The 20,404-nt window shown below is 44.3% G+C and overlaps 1 protein-coding gene across 7 annotated transcripts in view; it reads left to right on the plus strand.

The window, feature by feature from the left end:
- Window positions 1-599: 599 nt before the first annotated feature.
- TSNARE1 (t-SNARE domain containing 1) overlaps window positions 600-20,404 on the plus strand; it is a 515,090-nt gene continuing 495,285 nt past the window's right edge. For 2 of the 7 annotated variants that reach the window (XM_080380510.1, XM_080380511.1), the window contains exons 1-2: window positions 600-949; window positions 17,832-17,921. The gene's annotated coding sequence lies outside the window, so the exon portion shown is untranslated. Of the gene's footprint in view, window positions 950-17,831; window positions 17,926-20,404 lie in introns of all 7 variants that reach the window. The other 5 variants (XM_080380503.1, XM_080380509.1, XM_080380504.1 and 2 more) reach the window with 4 other exon arrangements.

Below are 20,404 nucleotides of genomic sequence, written 5' to 3' on the forward strand. Positions count from 1 at the left end.
AAGAGCTTACGCTGCTCTCCAAGAGTATCTGTTCATGATCTTAGGAGACTTGGCTCGTCCAGGGCTGGAGTCTGAGGCGTCCACAGCTGAGGAATTCAAAGGGAACACCACCGCTGCCAGTCCCACCCTCCCCACAGGCTAACCACATCCCAATCGCATCCCAACCAGTGTTGGGATGCCCCCACAGCCCCAGCCCGGGGCTCCTCAGCGGCTGGACGGGTCACTGTGCCCGGTCGCTCGAGGGAAGGTAGCCGAGATATTCGGGCCGCTGCTCTCAGTAACGGAACATAGGAGGGGAGTGCCAGGGCTGGTGGCTTACGGCAGGACAGAGGGGACGGCGCTAGGACGGCAGGGGAAGCACATTGCCACCTCACAGGCCGGAGGGGACTGGGCAGGGGAATGCCCGGGCAGCGGACGAGCAGCCGGGCACCCGTGGCGGTGCAGGCGGCTGAGGGGGGGTGCAGACAGGCGGGCCTCAGGCAAGGGAAGCCCGCCTTGGGGAGCGCGGCTTTAGGAGGAAGGCGGGACCCGGCATCCCGCACGGCGTCTGGCGCATCCCCACATAGGGCAGGAGGAGGGGGAGGGGGGGGGGGGAGGGGGAGGGTCAGGGGAAGTGGAGCGGGCGGTGGAGCTGAGGGACGAACCCCGCCACAGTCCCAGCCGGGCGGGGCTGAGGGAGGCGCGGGCGGGGCTGGCGCGGAGGGACGGTGGGCGGGAGGGCGGTGGGCGGGGTTTGCCGTCCCCTTCGCGGATTGGCCGCCGCGGACAGGGGGCGGAACGCGGCTCCGCGGTGCCAGCCGGGAGTTGCAGTGCGGGGTGGTGCCCGCGGCCGGCACCACCTGCGGGCTGAGGACTCCGGCGGGCGGGGCGGGGCGGGCCGAAGCGGTCACGTGATGTTTGGGTGCCGGCGGCAGGGCGCAGCCTCGCGGCGACGGGTGCGCGGCGACAGGTGAGGGCGCGTGCCGGGCCTTCCCCGCCCCTCCCCCCTTCCCCCCCCCCCCCCCCCCCCCCCCCCCCCCTTGCGCGCGCGACTGTGCGAGGGACACGGCGGTCCCGCCTTGGGGGCGTGTGTGTCACCTGGGGACGTGGTGGCCCTGCGCGGGAGGCGGCCTGGGTACGAGTGTGTATGTGTGTGGGGGGGCGTGCGGGCCTGGGGACAGGGTCTGTGTGTGACATGGGGACAGGGCTGGGCTGGCACAGGGTCTGTGTGTGACATGGGGACAGGGCTGGCCTGGCACAGGGTCTATGTGTGACATGGGGACAGGGCTGGCCTGGCACAGGTCTGTCTGTGTGTGACATGGGGACAGGGCTGGCCTGGCACAGGTGTGTGTGTGACATGGGGACAGGGCTGGCCTGGCACAGGTGTGTGTGTGACATGGGGACGGGGCTGGCCTGGCACAGGTGTGTGTGTGACATGGGGACGGGGCTGGCCTGGCACAGGTGTGTGTGTGACATGGGGACGGGGCTGGCCTGGGGACAGGTCTGTCTGTGACATGGGGACGGGGCTGGCCTGGCACAGGTGTGTGTGTGACATGGGGACGGGGCTGGCCTGGGGACAGGTCTGTGTGTGACATGGGGACGGGGCTGGCCTGGGGACAGGTCTGTCTGTGTGTGACATGGGGACGGGGCTGGCCTGGGGACAGGTCTGTCTGTGTGTGACATGGGGACGGGGCTGGCCTGGGGACAGGTCTGTCTGTGTGTGACATGGGGACGGGGCTGGCCTGGGGACAGGTCTGTCTGTGTGTGACATGGGGACGGGGCTGGCCTGGGGACAGGTCTGTCTGTGTGTGATATGGGGACGGGGCTGGCCTGGGGACAGGTCTGTCTGCGTGTGACATGGGGACGGGGCTGGCCTGGGGACAGGTCTGTCTGCGTGTGACATGGGGACGGGGCTGGCCTGGGGACAGGTCTGTCTGCGTGTGACATGGGGACGGGGCTGGCCTGGCACAGGGTGCTGTGCTCTCCCAAGGGCAGAGTGTGTGTTCCAGGTGGCCAGTGACTGGGCGAAGATGGGAGGTCCCTGCGCCCACTTTGCCACCGCCAGTCACTGTGACACTGTCTGGTGGTTGCCTAACGCAATGAAACTTTGATGTGTTGATCTCCAGTGCAATGGTGACATTGGGAACTGCTCTAAGACCTGTTTTGTAGTTAAATTTGGCTCAGTTTTAGTCTCACATAGAGTATAAGGTACTTTTTTTTTTTTTTTTCGTGCCAAGGTAATTCAGGAAGCTTTAGCCATAAATAAGTCAGTGAGGTGGACTTGCGAATGCAAGGAGAAGAAATAAAACTACTTTTAAATGTGTAAAGTGCCGCTTTCTGCAGTAGTCCTTGCCTGACTGCAGAAACTTTTTTTGTTGCTTTTGTACTTCAAAGTGTTTGTGCTTTGAAGCTTTTAATAAAAGTTCACCCTAGCTGCGTGGTACAATTAACCTGCAGCATCTGGCGCTGGAGTGGACTTCGCTGGGGAAATCTTGTGTTTCCACTGAACTGCTCAGTGTCTTTGTGTGCATATCAAAAAGCAAAGGGTTTGGAAACCTAAAAGCACGCTTTCATTCTTCCACCGTCACGCTGAAGCCATGCTGCAAAACCTCTGCTTGTTTGCATTTGAAGTGTTCCGTGACATTTGCAGCTTGAGATGGATCTGGTGTCTGAGAGCACCACATAAACAAGCTGTTGTCTGTTTGCAAACCCGGGTATAACACTTGCGTGGGGCCGTGGTCTGAAGTGTTGCTCTGCGGCGAATGAAGAGACGGGACGCAGCTTGATGCAAGCAAATGTCAATTTATTGTACAGAAGCACGAGGTTTTATACACTTTCAGAAGCTGCGCGTTTTAAACAGATTGGTTCTTGAAGCTAAGCCTTGCATGCTAGGCAATCCCTGATTGGTGGTTAACTACCATCAATTAACTGCAAGGTGTTATCTTTCCTTGGCGCCGTCCGTCTCCCACTCCCCTGTGCTCTGTAAACATGCCTCATCATGTTTAATTGTTGTGTCTATTCACACTCCTCGTCCTCCCAGGGTTCGTGACCTACAAGCTCGAGCACATTCCCCTCAGCTAACTGATTGCCACGCATGGTCCTAGTTTCCAGGCCGCTCCTGCATTGCTCTCTGTGCTTTGTCCTGCTAAATACTAAAAGTTTATTAGCTGTGTCATGTGTGGACTGGCACTGGGAAGGCTGCACTGAACTAGGAGGGTGGTTCCCCCCCCCCCCCCCCCCCCTTTATTTTTATTTTCATCGAATAGCAATAAGGTGTGTATTTTATCCAGTGTTTACCCCTTTTTCCAGGCAGGTATTTCCCTTTGCAGTGGGGCTGTGACTATGCAATGTCCTGTCCTGCCTTGTTGGTCTCTGTATCGCCTTGGTCTAAGGAGCCAGTGCAGATGGTTCAGGTCTTTAAATCATCGATGACTCAGGCCAGCTGCTGTCTGGCCCCTTGATGCCTTCCTGCTCTTTCTCCAGCTGTGATAACCTTGCTCATCCATCTCCAGGTCGGTCTCTGGGCCTTTTCCAGGGTGCTAATGGTGTGCTGATCCCCTCGCCCACCATCAGCTGAGCAACAAATAATGATTAGTGCTTTCTCCAAAGCTTCCTGCCTCATTGGTTTGCTTGTGTGTATTAATGCAATTAAAAATTAACACAGCCACCACTGATGTGGCTTTGATGGACATCGAAGAGGTTGAGCAGCGCAACCATGCATCCTGCTGCAATCCTGGCTCCTGGTTGAGATCGCCATCCCCATTTCCTCCTGCCATCTTGCCTAAACACAACCGAGCTTTCGGGTGCGATGTCTCCGTCCTAGAAGGGTGTTGGCAATTGCTTGGTTCAAGGGAGTTTCACAGTATAACCCTGTACTGCTGCAGTTTTCCTGGCATGCAGAGCTGTCTCTTGTGCAACAACTGCAAGCTATTTAGCTGAGGTTGGCTACAGAGACTGGTAGAAGAGAGATTTTAATAACAAAGTATTTTATTCCCATCCTCTCTTGTGCAAGAAACTTAATTCCTTTTCTCACAGCTCCTGATTTTTATTTTTATTTTTAATGATTATTTTAAACCTCTCATCATTTGCTCCTCACCACATGATTCTCCAGTGTGACTGGGTCTCCCAGACAGCAAGATGCCTGTGCTGGGGCTGGAGACTCTTTACTGAGAGTGGAAGAGAAATAGTACTTCTGTGTCTTGATAAATCTGCACATCGATATTACAGCACTTAAAATCTAATTTAAAAAAAAAAAGTAGGCAAGCTGAAAATGAATGAGTCTGTGCTCCCCCTTGCTTATAAATATATATCAAATGGTATTTTGAATTGCTGGTTCTTCTGGGAATTCAGAGATATTTAAATAGCAAGTGTGAAAGGGTAAATAATATCAGGATAAAAATAATACTTTCAGTTCCCTGCCTGTGCCATAAACACATTCTGCTAGATGAAAATGGAAAGAGCGTTCAAAAAAATCTCATTTACTTTTCCCATCTTTGTTGTCCTCCTACCTACACTTCAGCTAGTTTGGGTGGCGGGGTGGGTAGGTGGCTCTTGCTTGGCTTTTTATGAACCTTCTGATGGTTCCTGGTCCTGTAGGGGGCCATGGAAATCCGTGACACCCAAGAGCTTTGTGTGGGCAGGAGGAGCCTCTGCCTGTGTCTTATGTAGGGTTTGAGTCACCATCATCGGGGCAAAGGCTGCTTGTACTGGAGAGGACTTTCACCCAGGTCTGATACCCATGAGACCAGATGGATGGAGGACTGGTCCTTCCACCCATGACATGGTTGGTGGTGCCTTCCTGACCACGGGAGTGGATGTGTTTGTCTACAGCATGGTACATTTGGTCTAATTTTCATCCCGATATTCAAGCATGAACTTTACTTGCAAACCAAAGCGTCGGAGCTTCCTGCCAGCGCTTGTTGGGGAAATACTGCAAAGCTTGTCCTTCAGCAGCATCAGCAACCCTTCAAATTGCTGCAAAAGAATAAAACACATATTTTTTGACACGTGCAAATACAAAATCTGTCCTCAAACTTGGGTTGGCATTGCCAGCAGCAGCATTAAGCATTACAAGGAATGAAGGAAGCTTGTGCCCATCACTTGATGTTAAATGCCCAGAAAACTATAAAAGTAATATGAATTTTGTGCTGTTGCCCTACTGCAGAGGAGCTAGAAGTGTGTGTCAGTTACTGTCAGAAAGGTTATTTGTGATTTTTAATAATACACTGTGTTTCCAAAGGAATATGGTCAAGATAAGAATCCTACTGTGTTGTGGTTGTTTTTTGTTGTTTTTTGGTGTTTTTTTTTTCCTGCTTGCCTTGCAAATGATGGTAAGATTAAAATAATGCAAAAGAGTTAAATTTCATTTAACACTTGCAGGGAAGTTTCTATTTAAAACTTCTTTTTCTTTATAGTGTCACTAGTCAGGAAATTCAGTAGGCAGGTGCCATCTCTTTGTTGTAGAGCATGGGCACATCTCTGCTCTTCTGTGTTTCTGATGATGGAAAAAATAGCACTTAACTAAAAATAAAAGGGCAGGGTGGATTATTGCTTTTTCCCATATCCATTTTGCTGGCAGCACCATTAGGAAGTGAAGATTGCATTGGTGATCAGTTGCATTTTTAAAAATATGCTGAAGATGGGTTCAAAAAACCAGGAGAAGTGTTGTATCAGCACAGGTGTTTTAATGCTCTTTTGTTGGGATGCAGAGCTCTGGGGAGAAGACCTACCAAGGGCAGTTTAGGTGTGTTGGCTGCTCATCTGCTGGGATACTGCAAACAAAATCTGCAAAACATTTTCTAGCTTCTCCTTGAATGAAATCGAACTGGGCTGCAATACCTATATTTAGGGTTTTTTTTAGTAAATTAACTTTTTACCTTTTTTTTTTTTTTTTTTTTAAACAAGGTAAATGTTTGTGTGGTGTTAGGCTGTGATTTCTTTCCTGTCTCTGTTGTCTCTTCCCTAAATAAAAGCAGAAATAACTGCAAAATAACTGCAAAATGTTTTATACTCCTCATTGTGTAGTGTTTGTTTTGTTCTTGTTCTGCTGTTGCCCCTGCTGCAAAGCCACATGTTGCAAAACAGTGATATATTTATTTATTTATTCCTTGAGGTTATCAGGGACTTTATTTGTGCTTCTTCCCATGCTGCCTACCTTTATTATGACTATAGTCTTAAATGACTTGGCCATGTTTGTAGGGTTCCCCCCCCCCCCCCCCCCCCCCCCCCCTTCTCCTGTAGGACTCCTGTCATCTGGTGCATGGAGCAAAATAGTGCAGGTGACAGCCATGCTGTATGATTTTATTCTAACACTGTTGTGCTGTAGGTTGCCATAGTCCTTATTTCTTTAAAATAAAGTATTTTCTTCTTCTGTGAGGGGCTTTGATCATCCTCATTGCTGAAGCTTGCTGCTTTGTTTTTTTCCAGTTTATAATGAATCTTCTTGTGATACTTCTGCATGGAGGAAGCAGGTGCCTCCATTTTTCTGCATATGGAAAACAGGCAGATTTGGAGGTGATGTGTCCCAAATTTTAAATTAACCCATTTCCTTGCAGTGTGAGATGCTAGAGACTTGAATATAGTACAAGTGAACTCCCAAACTTGCTATTAAAGGCTGCTTTGTAAAAAAACTTAATATGAGCAGATAGCTCAGGAGGGCTGTAGTGGAGGCATATACAGCCATGGATGCTTCTTTTCTTACGTTTTCTTTTTCTTCCCCCTGAAATTCCCTTATTTATTTACCAGCATGTGGCATCTCATGACTGTGACCACAGTCCTTGTGCAATGGTGCTCACTGTCCAGCTCTTGTGCCCCAGTTTTGGGATGTCTTGGGGAAGCAAAATTCTCCTGGTCTGTTTGGGGAAAATGTGGCTGATGTCTCACCAGGTTTGTGAGCTGTGCAACGGTGGCTTCAAGTTTAGCGAAGCTAACTGTAGGAAAAGTCCAGCCTGTGCTCTGCAGAGTTTTTAATGCAAAAAACACACCACTTCTCATTGCATTTCCTCTTGGGATTTAGTGCTTGGTTAGATAACCAGTATTGAAATTTTTAATGTGAATAGTTTGTTTGGAAAACATATTAGTGGCTAAAATAAGGGCTTTTTATCAGAGGGAGCAGTGGTTGCAACTAATTGTAGATAATTGCAACTATGTTTGAGCTGAATTATTAGCAAATGCTTTGCAGCATCCCATGTCCCAGCCTGGAGATGCTCGTTATGCTCCAAGTTCTTCTAATTTTGGAGAGGGGAGAAAAAATGCTGCTGTGCATCTGTTTGGTGATGGGGAAGGACGATGAGGCTGCAGGAGCTGTGCTGACTCGCTGGGTAACTCCTTGTTTAATGTAACGCTGTACATGAAGGATTTTCTTCGTTTGCTATTTATTGCGCTTCATCAGCCTGGAAATGGGAGCTGCAGACAGTGATCCCTTGAGTTTGCGTAACTTTGCCATTGGTTCTGTTGAAGCCTCCCTTTTCCAGTATGTGGGCTTGATTTATTTGAAGGGGGATAATGCAGATTATTTATTTAAAATGCTGGTTGTGCGCAGGCACTGTTCAGTGTCCCACCAGTGATTGAAAATCCCTCTTTGTCCCTTCTGTTTGCCATGGAATCTTTATTAATGAGAAAGGAAACTTTTTTTTGTGTTGTTTTTAAATGGTAATAGCTACAGCAACTTGAAGTTTACTCCAGTGAACTGCATCTTCTATTCCGAGCTAATAATAATAAAAAAAATTAATCACATGACTGTATAAGAGTAGGTGCTGTGGATCAATCTAAGTTGTTTTTTTACCATCTTCCATGTAGCTGCATCCTTCTATTGGGAGCTGCAGATCTTGAGCTTTTCCATGTTGCAAAGTGAAGCAAGAGCTAAACCTTAATACAGCTTTTGACTCTTTTTTTTTTTTTTCCTTGCATAACAAGTGATTTATGAACCCTTGTGACACTATCAGCTTTCTAGACTTTCATGAGAACCTCCTAATTTCTAAAATACCTAATTTATACAAGTTGAAACATACTGTTGAGTAGCTTGAGATGTGATTTATCTTTCACAAATGTTTTGCTTTCTTCTGTTGTCAGCCTGATGTATCTCCAGCTGCTGTCTTACCTGAGTACCTGTCGCTGCTGGAGAGGCCCTAATGTCAGTCCCATCAAATATTCTGCTTCAGTTAGTGACCAGGAGCAGATACTCAGTAAAAAAGTATGAGAAATTAAACTTATAAGAATATACCACTTCTTAAATAGCAATTAATTTCTATAATATAGTACGTAAGGTCATATAGTACAATTAACATATATAACAGTGCCTTTGTTTTTGATTGCTGTATGCTCTGATATTTTTCCTTTTGTTTTAAAGACTTAAAGATGTTGGGTTTGTCTCTGCTAAAGCCACTGTGGACAGAGGGTTGGGATCAGTGCAGACAGGATCAGCAAATAAGCATCGCTGTGATCAGGGAAGTGTGCCCATCTTGCTGCTTACCATCATACATCGCTTTACATACAGGTTATGTACATGTTGTAAAACTATTCAGATTTGTAGTGGCTGTGAAAAATCAATTCATTTTACTAGGATGCTTTCACTAATGATAAATAAAGCAACAATGACAAAAAAAAAAAAATTGAAATGGGTGTGCCTAAAGTTGTGTTGAGGCCATTGTATGTTAGTGGCTCCATTTCTTGGTGTCAAGCTCCTTCAGCTTCCATTAATTGCAAGTGCCTGAAGACAGAAGTAGGTGGCAAAATGTGGGTGTTGAAGCTCCAGAAATGCTCCTCTGAGCTTTCTGACGCTTCTGTTATAGAGAACAACTGTGAGCTTCCCAAAGCCCTCTTTAAGTATTGATCATGCATCACATCATGGGTATAGGTTGTTTTTCTAAAAATATAATGGATTGCTATCCTGCTCAAGTGCCAAAACTGATCCCTTGGAAATGCATTTAAGTGAGTGGTGTAAACAGTACTGCAATTACAGTAAAGCAGGATGCTGTGACTGACTCTCCTTTGAATTTGAAAAAAAGCAGATTGACAGACTCACTACAGATATTTTTCTGATTATAATCTTTAAAGCTTCACACAGATAGGTTTCTTCTCCTTTGCCCCAAACATAAGGCGATGGAAAAGATTTCAATTCTGACTTTGGTTTTGTCCGCTCCCCCATTTATGGAAATACCTGCAGTTTATTGTAAATATCGTCGTCTTTGTGTATGGAAACAAAGATCTGGTTTGTTGTTTATTTTTTTTTTTGCTATGGGTTTTTTTTTTCCTTTGCACATTTCTCAGATGTACCTTTGTTTCCTTCTCTATATAGAAATGTCCCATGGGATCTGAGGTCTATAGATTTGCTCTTCTCTCTTGGTCCAATTCCTTTCCTAATGCATTGTGTTTGTCATCCTTTTAATAGGGCTGTGAGTCCTAGTCCTGTTTGCAAGGCATCTGAACAGAGACTCTAAAGAGAGTGTGCAGAAAGCACACTGGAGGTCCTCCTGTTCCTGGGGCACTCGTCTCCTGCCTTCCTGCACCTCTTGGTTTTGACTGTAAAGGAGGCCTGCAAGAAAGCTGGAGAGGGACTTTTTACAAGGGCATGTAGTGATAGGACAAGGGGGAATGGTTTTGAGCTGAAAGAGGGTAGATTTAGATTAGATAATAGGAGGAAATTCTTTACTGTGAGGGTGGTGAGGCACTGGAACAGGTTGCCCAAAGTTGTGGATGCCACGTCAACTGGCAGTGTTCAAGGCCAGGCTGGATGGGTCTTGGAGTAACCTGGTCTGGTGGCAGTTGCCTGTTCCCATGGCAGGGGGTTGGAACTAGATGATCTTTTAAGGTCTCTTCCAACCCAAACCTTTCTATCATTCTATGATCACTTTTCCTTTGGCTCCTGGTAAGACCAGGAAGAGCTTTTGTGTTTTCCTTGGTGGTTGCTTTTCAGGCTTGAGATGCTGCTGGCTTCTTCAGCCCCATTGGGGTGCAATATCCTCTTGCTGGGAAGGTTCAAGTTTTGCTGTTTTTCTCTGCCAGCAGAAAGGAAAGTGAGAATATAAAGCTTTCCTTTTTGCAAGCGAATTGCTTTTCAAAGTCTGTGGTTCTTCCTGGGTTGGGGCAGTAATCCTTGGAAGCAGGTGGTGGCCTTCAGTGTAAGGCAATGAGTGGTCTTCACCAGTCTTTTACATGCAGATAGAGCCCCTTGGCTGATTCCCTCCACAACAGCTTTGGTGGAGGAAGACTTATAGACCTGATGCCTTTCTTGCTGCTCTCCCACAGCCTAGAGAGGCAGGTATTTGTCATGGTCACTTAAGGACTGGGTGGATGTTGTCTTGATGGATGTCATCTCAAAACTTACCAGCCCTGTGATAAAGCCCTTGTAGTTGTCTGAAGCAATGCTTTCCGGTGGTTCATTGAGCTCCGTTTCCATTACTTGCCTTTCTGGGCAGACTGAGGCTGGTTGTTTTGCCTGGCTGGCTGCACATCTCTTTGCAAAGTTGCTCTCTGAAGGGGACAGGGGTGACCTTACACTTGCTGATTTGGTAGCTGGGCTCTGATGCTGGCACCCTGCATTACATCTTGTAAATAACTCTGGTTTTCAGTTTCATTTCCTGGACCTGTTTACACCTTGCCAAAAATAATTACAACCTCTGAGACTGGGGTTTGCTGGATGAGGGGGAGGAAGGCACAGAAAAACCTGCAATCCATGTTTTTTCGTGCACTTTCATTGACGTGGTGCTGCCAGTGGGACTGGGATCTCCCTTCTGGGGCATGAATCAGGCTGTGCTTGCGTTTGCTGGGGATCACTCCTATTGTGTGCATGAGATTTCTTTCCCTTCCTCTGCTCAGTATCATCTTAAATTCATGTCCCAGGCAATGCCTCCCTTGCCTGCTTTATTACCTCTTGAAGTGTTTTCCCAAGTATGTCTTGCTCTTGGATAAACCTCTTCTGCTTTCCTAGACTGCAAATCTGGCTCTTTCTGCAGTCTTCCTCCTCCGGCTGCTGTGTGCATCCTTCCTCTATCCATGCAGAGGCACTTTTCTGCTTCATAGCATGTTTTTTGAGCACTTTGGAGCCTATGCATCCTCCTTGAGAGGCAGATGGATGCCATAGCTCCTGGTTTTGTATCCAAGCCGGTGTTAGCTGTGGTCATGTGTGGAGCCGGTGGGGAAAGCAGGAGTATTTTTAGTGTGCATTTCTTTGCGTCGCTCAGGGGCCCGCCCACAGTTGAGTATTAAAATAATAGCGGGGACATTGGGTAAGCTCTGCAGCAAAATGTTGATATGCAAATTGCCATCTTAAGAGCAAACCTCAAGGCGATTTTTGGCAATGCATGCAAGGCTCCGAAGCAGTGTGTTTTGAATAAAGATTACAACAAGGGATTTTGCCCAGAGGGCACGCTCGTCTCATTTATTCTGAAGCTTAGCAGAGCTGGTAATTCAGTGTTGGAAGCCAGCAGGGTGAAACATATGCACCTTCAAAAAGGTATTAGATTAGCATTGGCAAAACAAAATGTAATGTCACCTCTGTAACTTAAATTTCCAGGGTTGCAGAAGCAATAAATCTGGTTGCATTTCATTTGCAAGTCATTCCTGGGCACTGTCCAGGAAAGAGGTGGCTTTGATGGCTGCAGAGTTGGTTTGGGAGGTTTGGACGCATTATCTGGTAATAAATGAGTTTGTGCCAGCTGCCTCAGTGCTGGTTTGACTTCTGTCTTCAAGCTGGTGATAGGTGGCTTGGCTGTTTCAAATATTGCAATAAGAAACTGGATAAAATATGAATCACTTCATTTTTTATTTTCCTGCTTATTGAGTTCATGGTGGCACTATTGGGAAGGAAGCAGCAATAAATTAGGAGAACAAAAGCAGTGATTTCATGGTTCTTACTTTGTGACTGGCCAGGTTGGTCTTGCGTCCATCAGTACTTGTCAGAGGTACTACTCCTTTCTGCTGCCAGGCTTGCTTGTATTCAGCAGCTACAACTGGGTGGCTGTGCGAGTTCTCAGGTAGGTTAAAGCAGTTATCCTGCTTCAGTGAGTACAAGAAGCACTGAGGGAGACTGAGAGGAACTATTACATGCCATGGAACCACTAGCCAAATGTTGCCCTATTTAATACTTGAGGACAGAAAAGCAGGCGGCAGTTTTACCCTCTTGATAGTACCTTCTGCGCTGGCATATCTTCTTTTCTTTCCCATTCTTGCCCAATACTCCTGTTTTATCCTTGATCCTACTTTTGAACCTTATTTGACGTGTGGTGTCTCTTTGTGTCATTAACTGATGCATTGAAGATGTTCTTGATGATTTGGAACACTTGTAAGAGCTCAGGTCCTTTCCCTCCCCTCACACACCTCATAACTAGACTACAGCCACAGTTACTGAGCAGTTCCTGCGTGCTGGTGATGGGTTATATTCAGTAGATGTTTCCTGGGCAGAGCTGACCAAATGTATTTGCTTGTGGACCATGACAGCATCCTCAGCCATTGGATAGGAAGGCTGGAAGACTGCATCCGCAATGCTTTTCTCTCTTGCATGTGATTTCTCAGGGACTTAAATAATCTGAACTGAGGTGTGCATTGGACTTGTACACCCTGTTAAATGGGCCACGGCTGGACTTCAGTGAAGTCAGTGTGCCCAACAGAGTGGTGCGAGAACGTGTCCTGGAGCTTGGTGTTCCTTGTTGCACATCACACTGCCTTTGGCTTTTTAGAAGTCTTGGTTGACTTCTTAAGAGATCAGTTGAAATTTTTGATGGAAATTGATGAATCTGTGCCCAAATCTGTCAAGTTTTGTATAATGGTTTAAGTATTTAGATATTTAGTTAGTAAGAGTAAGAGTAACTTCGTGTGTGAGTGTTACTGTGCTTGTTTAGGGTATAACTGCTGAATAAATGTTGTACAGGTTTAGTTAAACTACTTATAAAATAAGAGTTTTAAGAGACCGAGGTCAGTGGACTTGCCCCAGTGAGGTGACTAGTTGGGAAGTGGATTTGAGTCATTCCATTTATTCCGGTTCTTGAGGAGTGAGTTCTGTGGCTCTTCAAGAAATACTGATTTGTAAGTGTTTTCATTATCCATTTGTTGTGAAGCCTGGGCATTGCTGGGGGAAAGAAAAGTTTGTATCACAATTAATATGTTGCTCTAGGATTGGAAACTGGCAGTACAAGGCAACTTCTTAGGAGTTTAGGGTTTTGTTTGTGTTGGTTTTGGGTTTTTTTAGCTCTCAGAGATTGGTACAGATCTGTAGCTTTTAGAGGGATAATCTTCAGTGAAATGAAAGTAGTTGGTAGCTACTTTTTCTTTCTTTCAGTGTAGCATGGAAGAACCAGGTGGCTGAGACTGTGGGAACACGTTCTCCTGACTTTGATACAAGTTGGTGTTGATCAATTCTTAGTTCACTTGTGTCCTTTTGCTTTAATTATATGTTCCAACACCATAAGACTTTTAAATATCATATTTTGAGGGTGTTCTTTGCCAAAACTGCATGGTTTAAGTGCAGATCCTGTTGGCAGGCATCTCAGGATCTGTTGACTTCCCTCCTTCGTAGCCCTGTCCTCTCTTGCCTAGATTTCCCTCCTTAACAGTCAAACAAAATTTGATAAAATAGCAGAGCCTTTTAAAACATTAAAAGAAAGTACATAGAAACCCAGAAAATGATGGTCTCATGAGTATATGGCCCTGTGAAGATCACAGTGTCCTCAACAGTGCTGAGTGAGTAGAAGAAAAACATCTTCCTTGCTTGGTTCAGGCACATCTTGAATCTTTGTTGTGTCTGTTCTTTGCTACATCCCGTACCTCTGTTGCATTAAGCTGGTTATGTCTTCCAGGGCCCTTCTTTGCTGCCTTATGCTTTGTTGAGATGTTGACTCTTCCCTCCAAGGTTATGAATCTCTGTTCCTGACTTTGAAATGCTCCACGTTTCTGTCTCACCGTTCTTCTCTCTCGATGACATCACCCATGAATCGTTGTTGGGATGCTCTTAATTTTCCTCAAACCTTGTTTTTTTGGTGGTATATCTTCAGAAAACTTCGCAGCTGACTGTCATGCCAGTGTTTCTGTCTCTCCAGATTGTCTCTGCATTTCTGATATTTCCCATCCAATCTATGTTCAAGTTTCTGCATTCAGTCTCCTATTTTAAGGTCTTTAACGCAGGAGTCATCAGCTTACTCTGTACAGCTTTTAATGTGATGCAGATGTGATTCCAAAGTGATGCTATGAAAGGTTGATAATACCTTTCAAATTGTTGTTGTGGTAGTTAACAGTTTTGGGAATGCTGCCCATTTTTATATATATTTATGTGTGTATATAGAAATATACACTATATATACATATATATAAATGTATGAATATATATATAATATATATATTGACTAGGGACAAAAGTTAACACATTGTAGCATACTAACATTTGAAAATCTCATAAATAATAAAAGCCATGTATTTTTCCTGTTCCTACCTTGGCTCCTTTGTTAGTTATGGTATTAGCTGCTTTGTGTGGAGAAAATGAAATGGTGAACTCTGATCTTGCCAGGTAAGAAATATTTTTTGTAAAGCTATGCATTTAGACTAATTCTGTCTGCCATACAATGTGCTGAGGATTTGTGATCCTCAGCAGGCATTTGACAGATCTTAACTAGTTATGCTATGTCTTGTCAATCAAAATTAAACGCCTACCTCACTCCTTCCTACTTTCTCTCTCTCTTCCAGATTTTTTATTTAGGTTGGTCATTAAAATTGCTTATAACCATAGAAACGAGGAGAACCCGCCCCTTACGTTCCAGATCTTTAGTGTGATATTCTTGTACTGACATCATGTGAGTTATATACACGATGGCTTAAAAAAACCCAACACAAAACCTGCAGGTCGCAGAGTTGTCATTAATTCCTCCCTATAGTGGCACCGTTTCTACAGATGCCAACCAAAGATCATGTCCCTCTTGCATTCTTGTGTGGTGTCCAGCAGGAGAGACCCTGCTGTGGAGAAACAGCCTGACAGGATTGATTCGGAGAAGAAAACAGATACATCCATGGGATGGGAAGGGTGGGAGGATGAGATAAGGAGAAGATGGGTCGTGAAGCAGTCTCATGTGCAATGTAGTGCATGTAGATAACTTCAATATTGGTTTGCATCCTCCTAGGGCTGCCTGCACCATTGGGTGCTCTGAGAGATGGGCATAATATTGATACTTCTGTAGAACTGGGCCACCATGTTTCTCTGCTTAAGGACCCAAGTTCCCACTTGGCAGGGTGGGATGTGTCATGGCTTAACTTGTGAAAAACTAAAACAATTACTGATTTTTGCTTGTAGAGGCAGTTTAAAAATGTTTGACCCAAGGCCTCATGAAGGTGGTAGAAGCCCTTACCTTAGAGGCAATAAGCATCCTGAGATTTCAGTTCTGGATTCTCTGTGCTGGACAAATAATGTTGTTTTCATTTGGAGCAAGATTGCTCCATGTGAGATTGCTTGAGGCAAGATTTCTGACTTCCCTGTCCCACCCACCTTAAATTGCACGAAGTCACATTAATATTGGTTGTTGTTTGTTTTTTTTTTTCCTTACAAATTTCAGGGTTAATTGATCAGATGACAGTAGTTAACTGCAGCTGCCAGCATTGTTCTCTATAACTCCCTCAGTTTTGCTCTTTGAATTAATTATGGGAACTTGGTAACACATGGAAAGCAATACATGTTGTTAAGGAGTGACTTTCCTGGGGACGTGATGGCAGGGCTGGAGGGATCCTCTGCTGCTTGCAATTTGCTGGGACCTTTGAACGCACTGAGATGGAGCATGCAGCAGAGAAGGGGAAAGTGCAGTCCTGGTGCTAGAGCAGGTTGATGTGTAATTTAGCTGTATACCAAGCCGTTACCTCTGCTTTACAATAGGTTTTTTTTCTATTAGATTTTAATCTAATAGATTTATGATTTTCTAATAGATTAAAAACAAAGAAACAAAAAAAACTCCCCAAAAACCAGTGTCCCACAAAACCCAGAAAATATGCTCCCAAGACTGTTGGAAGTTGAAACATAGACTTTCTGTTTGGTTTTCAATGTGTAGATGTGATCCAGTAGACAGTGGTACTTCATATTGATGCCTCCTTAGCTGTGTTGGAGGAGGAATGGGATCTGTACAAGGTGTCCTGCGTCTCTGTGGTAAAGTGCACGTGCTTTGTGTGATTACAAAGAGGGAAGGTTGCCTCCTTGAGAAATCACAGCATGGCTTGATGTTTGGAAGGTCCTCACAACGGAGATGTGGATTGTTCATGAGGCAGTTGGATGTGGGAGTTTCATCACTCTTTCTATAGGAAGGCTTGTCCCTTGGGAAGATTAATTTTGACCTTTGGCCAGAGAAAATAACAAGGAAGGAGCACTGTGTGATGTAGCATGACAAGACGTTGCTGGGCAGCATCCTGAAGTTGAAATGTCTGTCTTACCCTGTCATCAAAAGCTGGTGCCGACTGCTGTGATTTAACTTAAAGGTTCTAAAGGTTTTTTTGTTTTCATGTGTTGGAGCTTCTGCTGTTGGCTTCTGAGGGTGTTGTAGTACATTGTGTTCATCAAAGAAGAAGAATGGGTAATTGTGTGATTTTTCTAAGGGTACGAAAACTCAGGGCAGGAGCTCTTTGAGCATCCTTTGCTGCTCTCTCCAGCCCCAGTGTCATCCCATGTGATCTGACATTCTCTACTCTCCCATCCCAAGGAGGGATTAGAATGCTTTGTTGATAAGTCTGGAAGACTGAGTCCTGCATGCTGATGCTTCTCCTTCTTAAAACAAACCAACCAACCAAAATTTTCAACAGTTTGATTAAAGTATTTTCTTTGAGGAATAATTGCTGTAAAAACAGCGTAATACTTGTATGTCCTTTTTTTATACAGCGTAAAAGTGCCTCTACCTGAGTTGCCTAAGCCATAATTTTTCTTATTTCCTATTTTATTTTTTATTAAGGCATGATAAATTGCATTAAAAGCATGTTAAATACCTTTTGAAGCATCGGTTTCCAAATTTGGGACAAAAAATTTGAGTTGTTAAAATGGGAAGTGGGTTTATTACATCATTAACTAGAGTCTTCAGAGTTGTCTAAGCTATTGGATCTTTACAGATGTTCTTCTAAAATATGCAGTTGTGTATTTTTCTATATGAATATATCTCTGTCTGTTGCTCTATACACAGCATGTGCACATGCACTCTTGTACGAATAATCTTCCCCAAAGTAATTTTTTTTTTTTCCTCTTTCTATGTATTTATTTAAAAATCAGTTATAAAGATACCACAATTATTTTTCAGTCTTCTGGTAACTGCTTTATAATGGATCGGCTGGTGTTAAAAAGGTATGAGTCCTTTGTGTAGCTTTGTGTTACACTATCCTAGCAAAGATTTTACTCTTCTGTGCTGAGTCCACTTGGTTGTCCCAGTTGCATGCTTCTAGCTCAGCCATCCCTTTAGTTGCATGGGTTTTCTTTTTGTTGGGGATGTAGGAAAAATGGTGACATATCCTGCTGAAGTGGCTAAGAGTGAATATAAAATATGAGACCACTAAGCACGGGGTAGTGACAGTTACATGAAATCATGAATTGCAGAAGATGAAAATTAGTTGCTGTATTTCACTGAGCATCCCCTAATTTTTGAACCCTGAAAGTGGTAGGTGTTTTTATGTATGTTTTACCTTGTCAGGAGATACTGTGTAGACCAAAAGCAAAGCTTGCCTAATACATATATTTTTCTTTAACAAATTCACATGGTGTTAAAACTACCAAAGGCAGTCAAAGCTAAAGATACAGCTAAAACCTTGGTCTTGGGAATGCCTGCACTTCAGACTGGGGGAAACAGAGCAGATAAAAACCTGTATGAACTTTTCACTTTTGATTTTTATTTATTTTCCTTTTACCTGAACAGAGGCGATACTGCTGAGACGGGCCTTGGGTCTGTTAGGCTATTGCTGCGTGGTGGTGAACTAGTGGATCCACAGCTCAAGGAAATAAAATTGTGGGTGAGATTTTTTTTCTGTTTTCTTTCTCTTGATAATCCTTCCTGTTCCACGTTATTTTGTTTTGTGGTTTTTGTTTGGTTTTTTTTTTCTTCTTTTTCCCCAACTCCGTATCCCTTAAACTTGTTGGAGGTGATGCTCTATTTTGTAGACCCACCCTCTGGACTTGGGTGTGCAGGAATGCTGTGGGCTCAGTGCTTGCGTATGTTCACCTCTGGATGGCATCTTCTGCTCTTGTGGTGGTTTCCTTGTTTTAACTGATCAATATTGGGTGAGCTCCATCCAAATTCTTCCCCTAACAGCTGATCTTTCCTGACTTGGCTGGTTCATTAAGCTCTGGGATGTCCCACACTCACAGTGTATTGACATTGAGTTGGGCTTTCTGGCCAAAGCGAGTATTAATGGGTATGCTCTGCTAGGAACAGATGGTCAGGGAAAGTATCAGTTTTCAAGGTGTAACAGACTGTGTCTGTAAAACCTATAGCGTTTTTTTATCAGCAGAAATGGTTTTCTTAAACTACATCTGTTTTTCCCACCTGGAATACTGTTAACGGTAATTTGTATCGTGGTTAGAATAGTAGTTTCATATACTCCAGCTTAATAGTAGGAAATAAGTCTTCTCTTGGGTATTTTTGGCTTGGTATCTGTTTCTCCTTCGTAGAATCCTTTAGAAAGTATACTAGAATTAGAAAAAAGGAAGGCTTTTATATATTTATCTGAATCTCAATTGATTATCTTACACTTAATTCTTATTCAAGAACTCATGATCTTTGAAACACGTCCTTAAAAAGGATTTAATTTCTGTATGTCTGTTTTCCATAGCATGGGTAGCATTGGCATGTTCCTGCCCTGTTTCATATACAGAGCTAAACAGATTTGTAACATTCAGTAAATAGTATGCAGAAAGTATGCCCATTAACATCCTGAGTAATCACCAACAACAGAGTAAATACGAGGTTAATGAGATTAACAGGAAAGAGGAACTTAAGTATTTGAGTGCACCTCCCCACGGCCCCATAGCCGGTGGCAGCCCTGTTTCTGTTGAGGAGCCCAGCATGGCTGTAGACGCAGTAGTGATTTTGCTGCTGTTCCCCATACAATACTTAATGAGTTCCTACTGCTGGCATTTTCTTTAGTTACTGTATAATATTATTAAATCCCACTCCTTGCAAGAGGATTATAGTGTTGTTTTTTTTTTTCCTCTTTCTTTCTTTTAAAAGTAAATCTTTATTTGTATTTTTTGCTATTTGTTTCTAGTGCTGTGGCTCGGTGATAAGGTGGCTGATTAGCCGTTTTCTGAAGTCTTCTCCCAGGCATCTGGTACCCTCCTAGATGTCTCCTCATGGCCTCTGGAAAAATTGGCCCGAGTCTTTTCTGGGAAACATGCTACTGTCAGAATATTGTACTCATATGCATTGAGATGTAGTCCTTATTTTCTTATTCCAGGCTCGATCTTGACTTGATTTCAGTTGTCCTTTGCCTTCCTCCTTCCAAGTGCTCTCCATCACATATTCTCCATTAAGTCTTGCAGGGAGAGGAAGACTGATTTCCAAGCAAAAACATGACCTTTCCCCACCCCTCCACTGTAGTATCACTCAAGCCCTCTCTCTTTTCCAGGTCGGTGGGTTTTCTGGACATGGTGCTCTCTGTCCATCTTCCTCTAGCATCTTCTGGCAGTCATCAATGTTTTCTCAATGTCACTACCTCAGAATTATATTTATTTGAGTTTTCTCCACCCAACACTGCATATGGGTGGTTGACTCAAAGCTCTAGGCACCAACTCCCCTTACTGGTCCGTTGACAAACTGCAACTTGTTTTTTTTATATTTCAAATGAAAATGCCTTACTGAGAAACCTGTTTTGTTTACTGAAGATAAATCTTGTACTTATGACCCTAGCTTTTCTTTTTACAGTGGTTCTGATTAAACCATGAACCTTCAATTTAAACAATTCGGGTAGAGTATGGGCACTGCATATTGCCTACATGAATTATTTGCCTCTTAGCTTTTGATTTTATTTTTTAGGGTTTGGGTTTGGTGGTTTTCTTTTTGTGTGCTGTTTTTGACTTTTTTTTTAGGTTTTTTTTTTTTTTAGTATTGCAAGTTACTTCCTTCAGGTTTCAATTGAGTAGGACAGTGATTTCTCTCTCCTGTCAGCTCTTTTACATTTTGGTGTGAGAATGACTGGTTAAGGGATCAGGAGCACAAGCAGTGTTCTACTCTATCCTTCCAGTTGCAGGGAACAATGAGGGAAGAAACAGGAAGAGGCAGCAGATCAATACCTGGCTCCAAGCCTGGTGTCACTGGCTGAATTTTGGGGTTTTTTGATCACTGGCCAGTTTACACAATACCAGGCCTACTGGTAACAGACGAGGTATACCTGTCTCAAAGCAGGAAAAGGACCTTTGCACAGGAGTTTGCAGCATTCATGGAAAGAGATTTAAACTAGATTTGAAGGGTGAAAGGGATAAAACCAGGCTCGA

The sequence above is a fragment of the Falco punctatus genome, assembly GCF_963210335.1.
Source record: "Falco punctatus genome assembly, chromosome: 3".
Lineage (NCBI taxonomy): Eukaryota > Metazoa > Chordata > Aves > Falconiformes > Falconidae > Falco > Falco punctatus.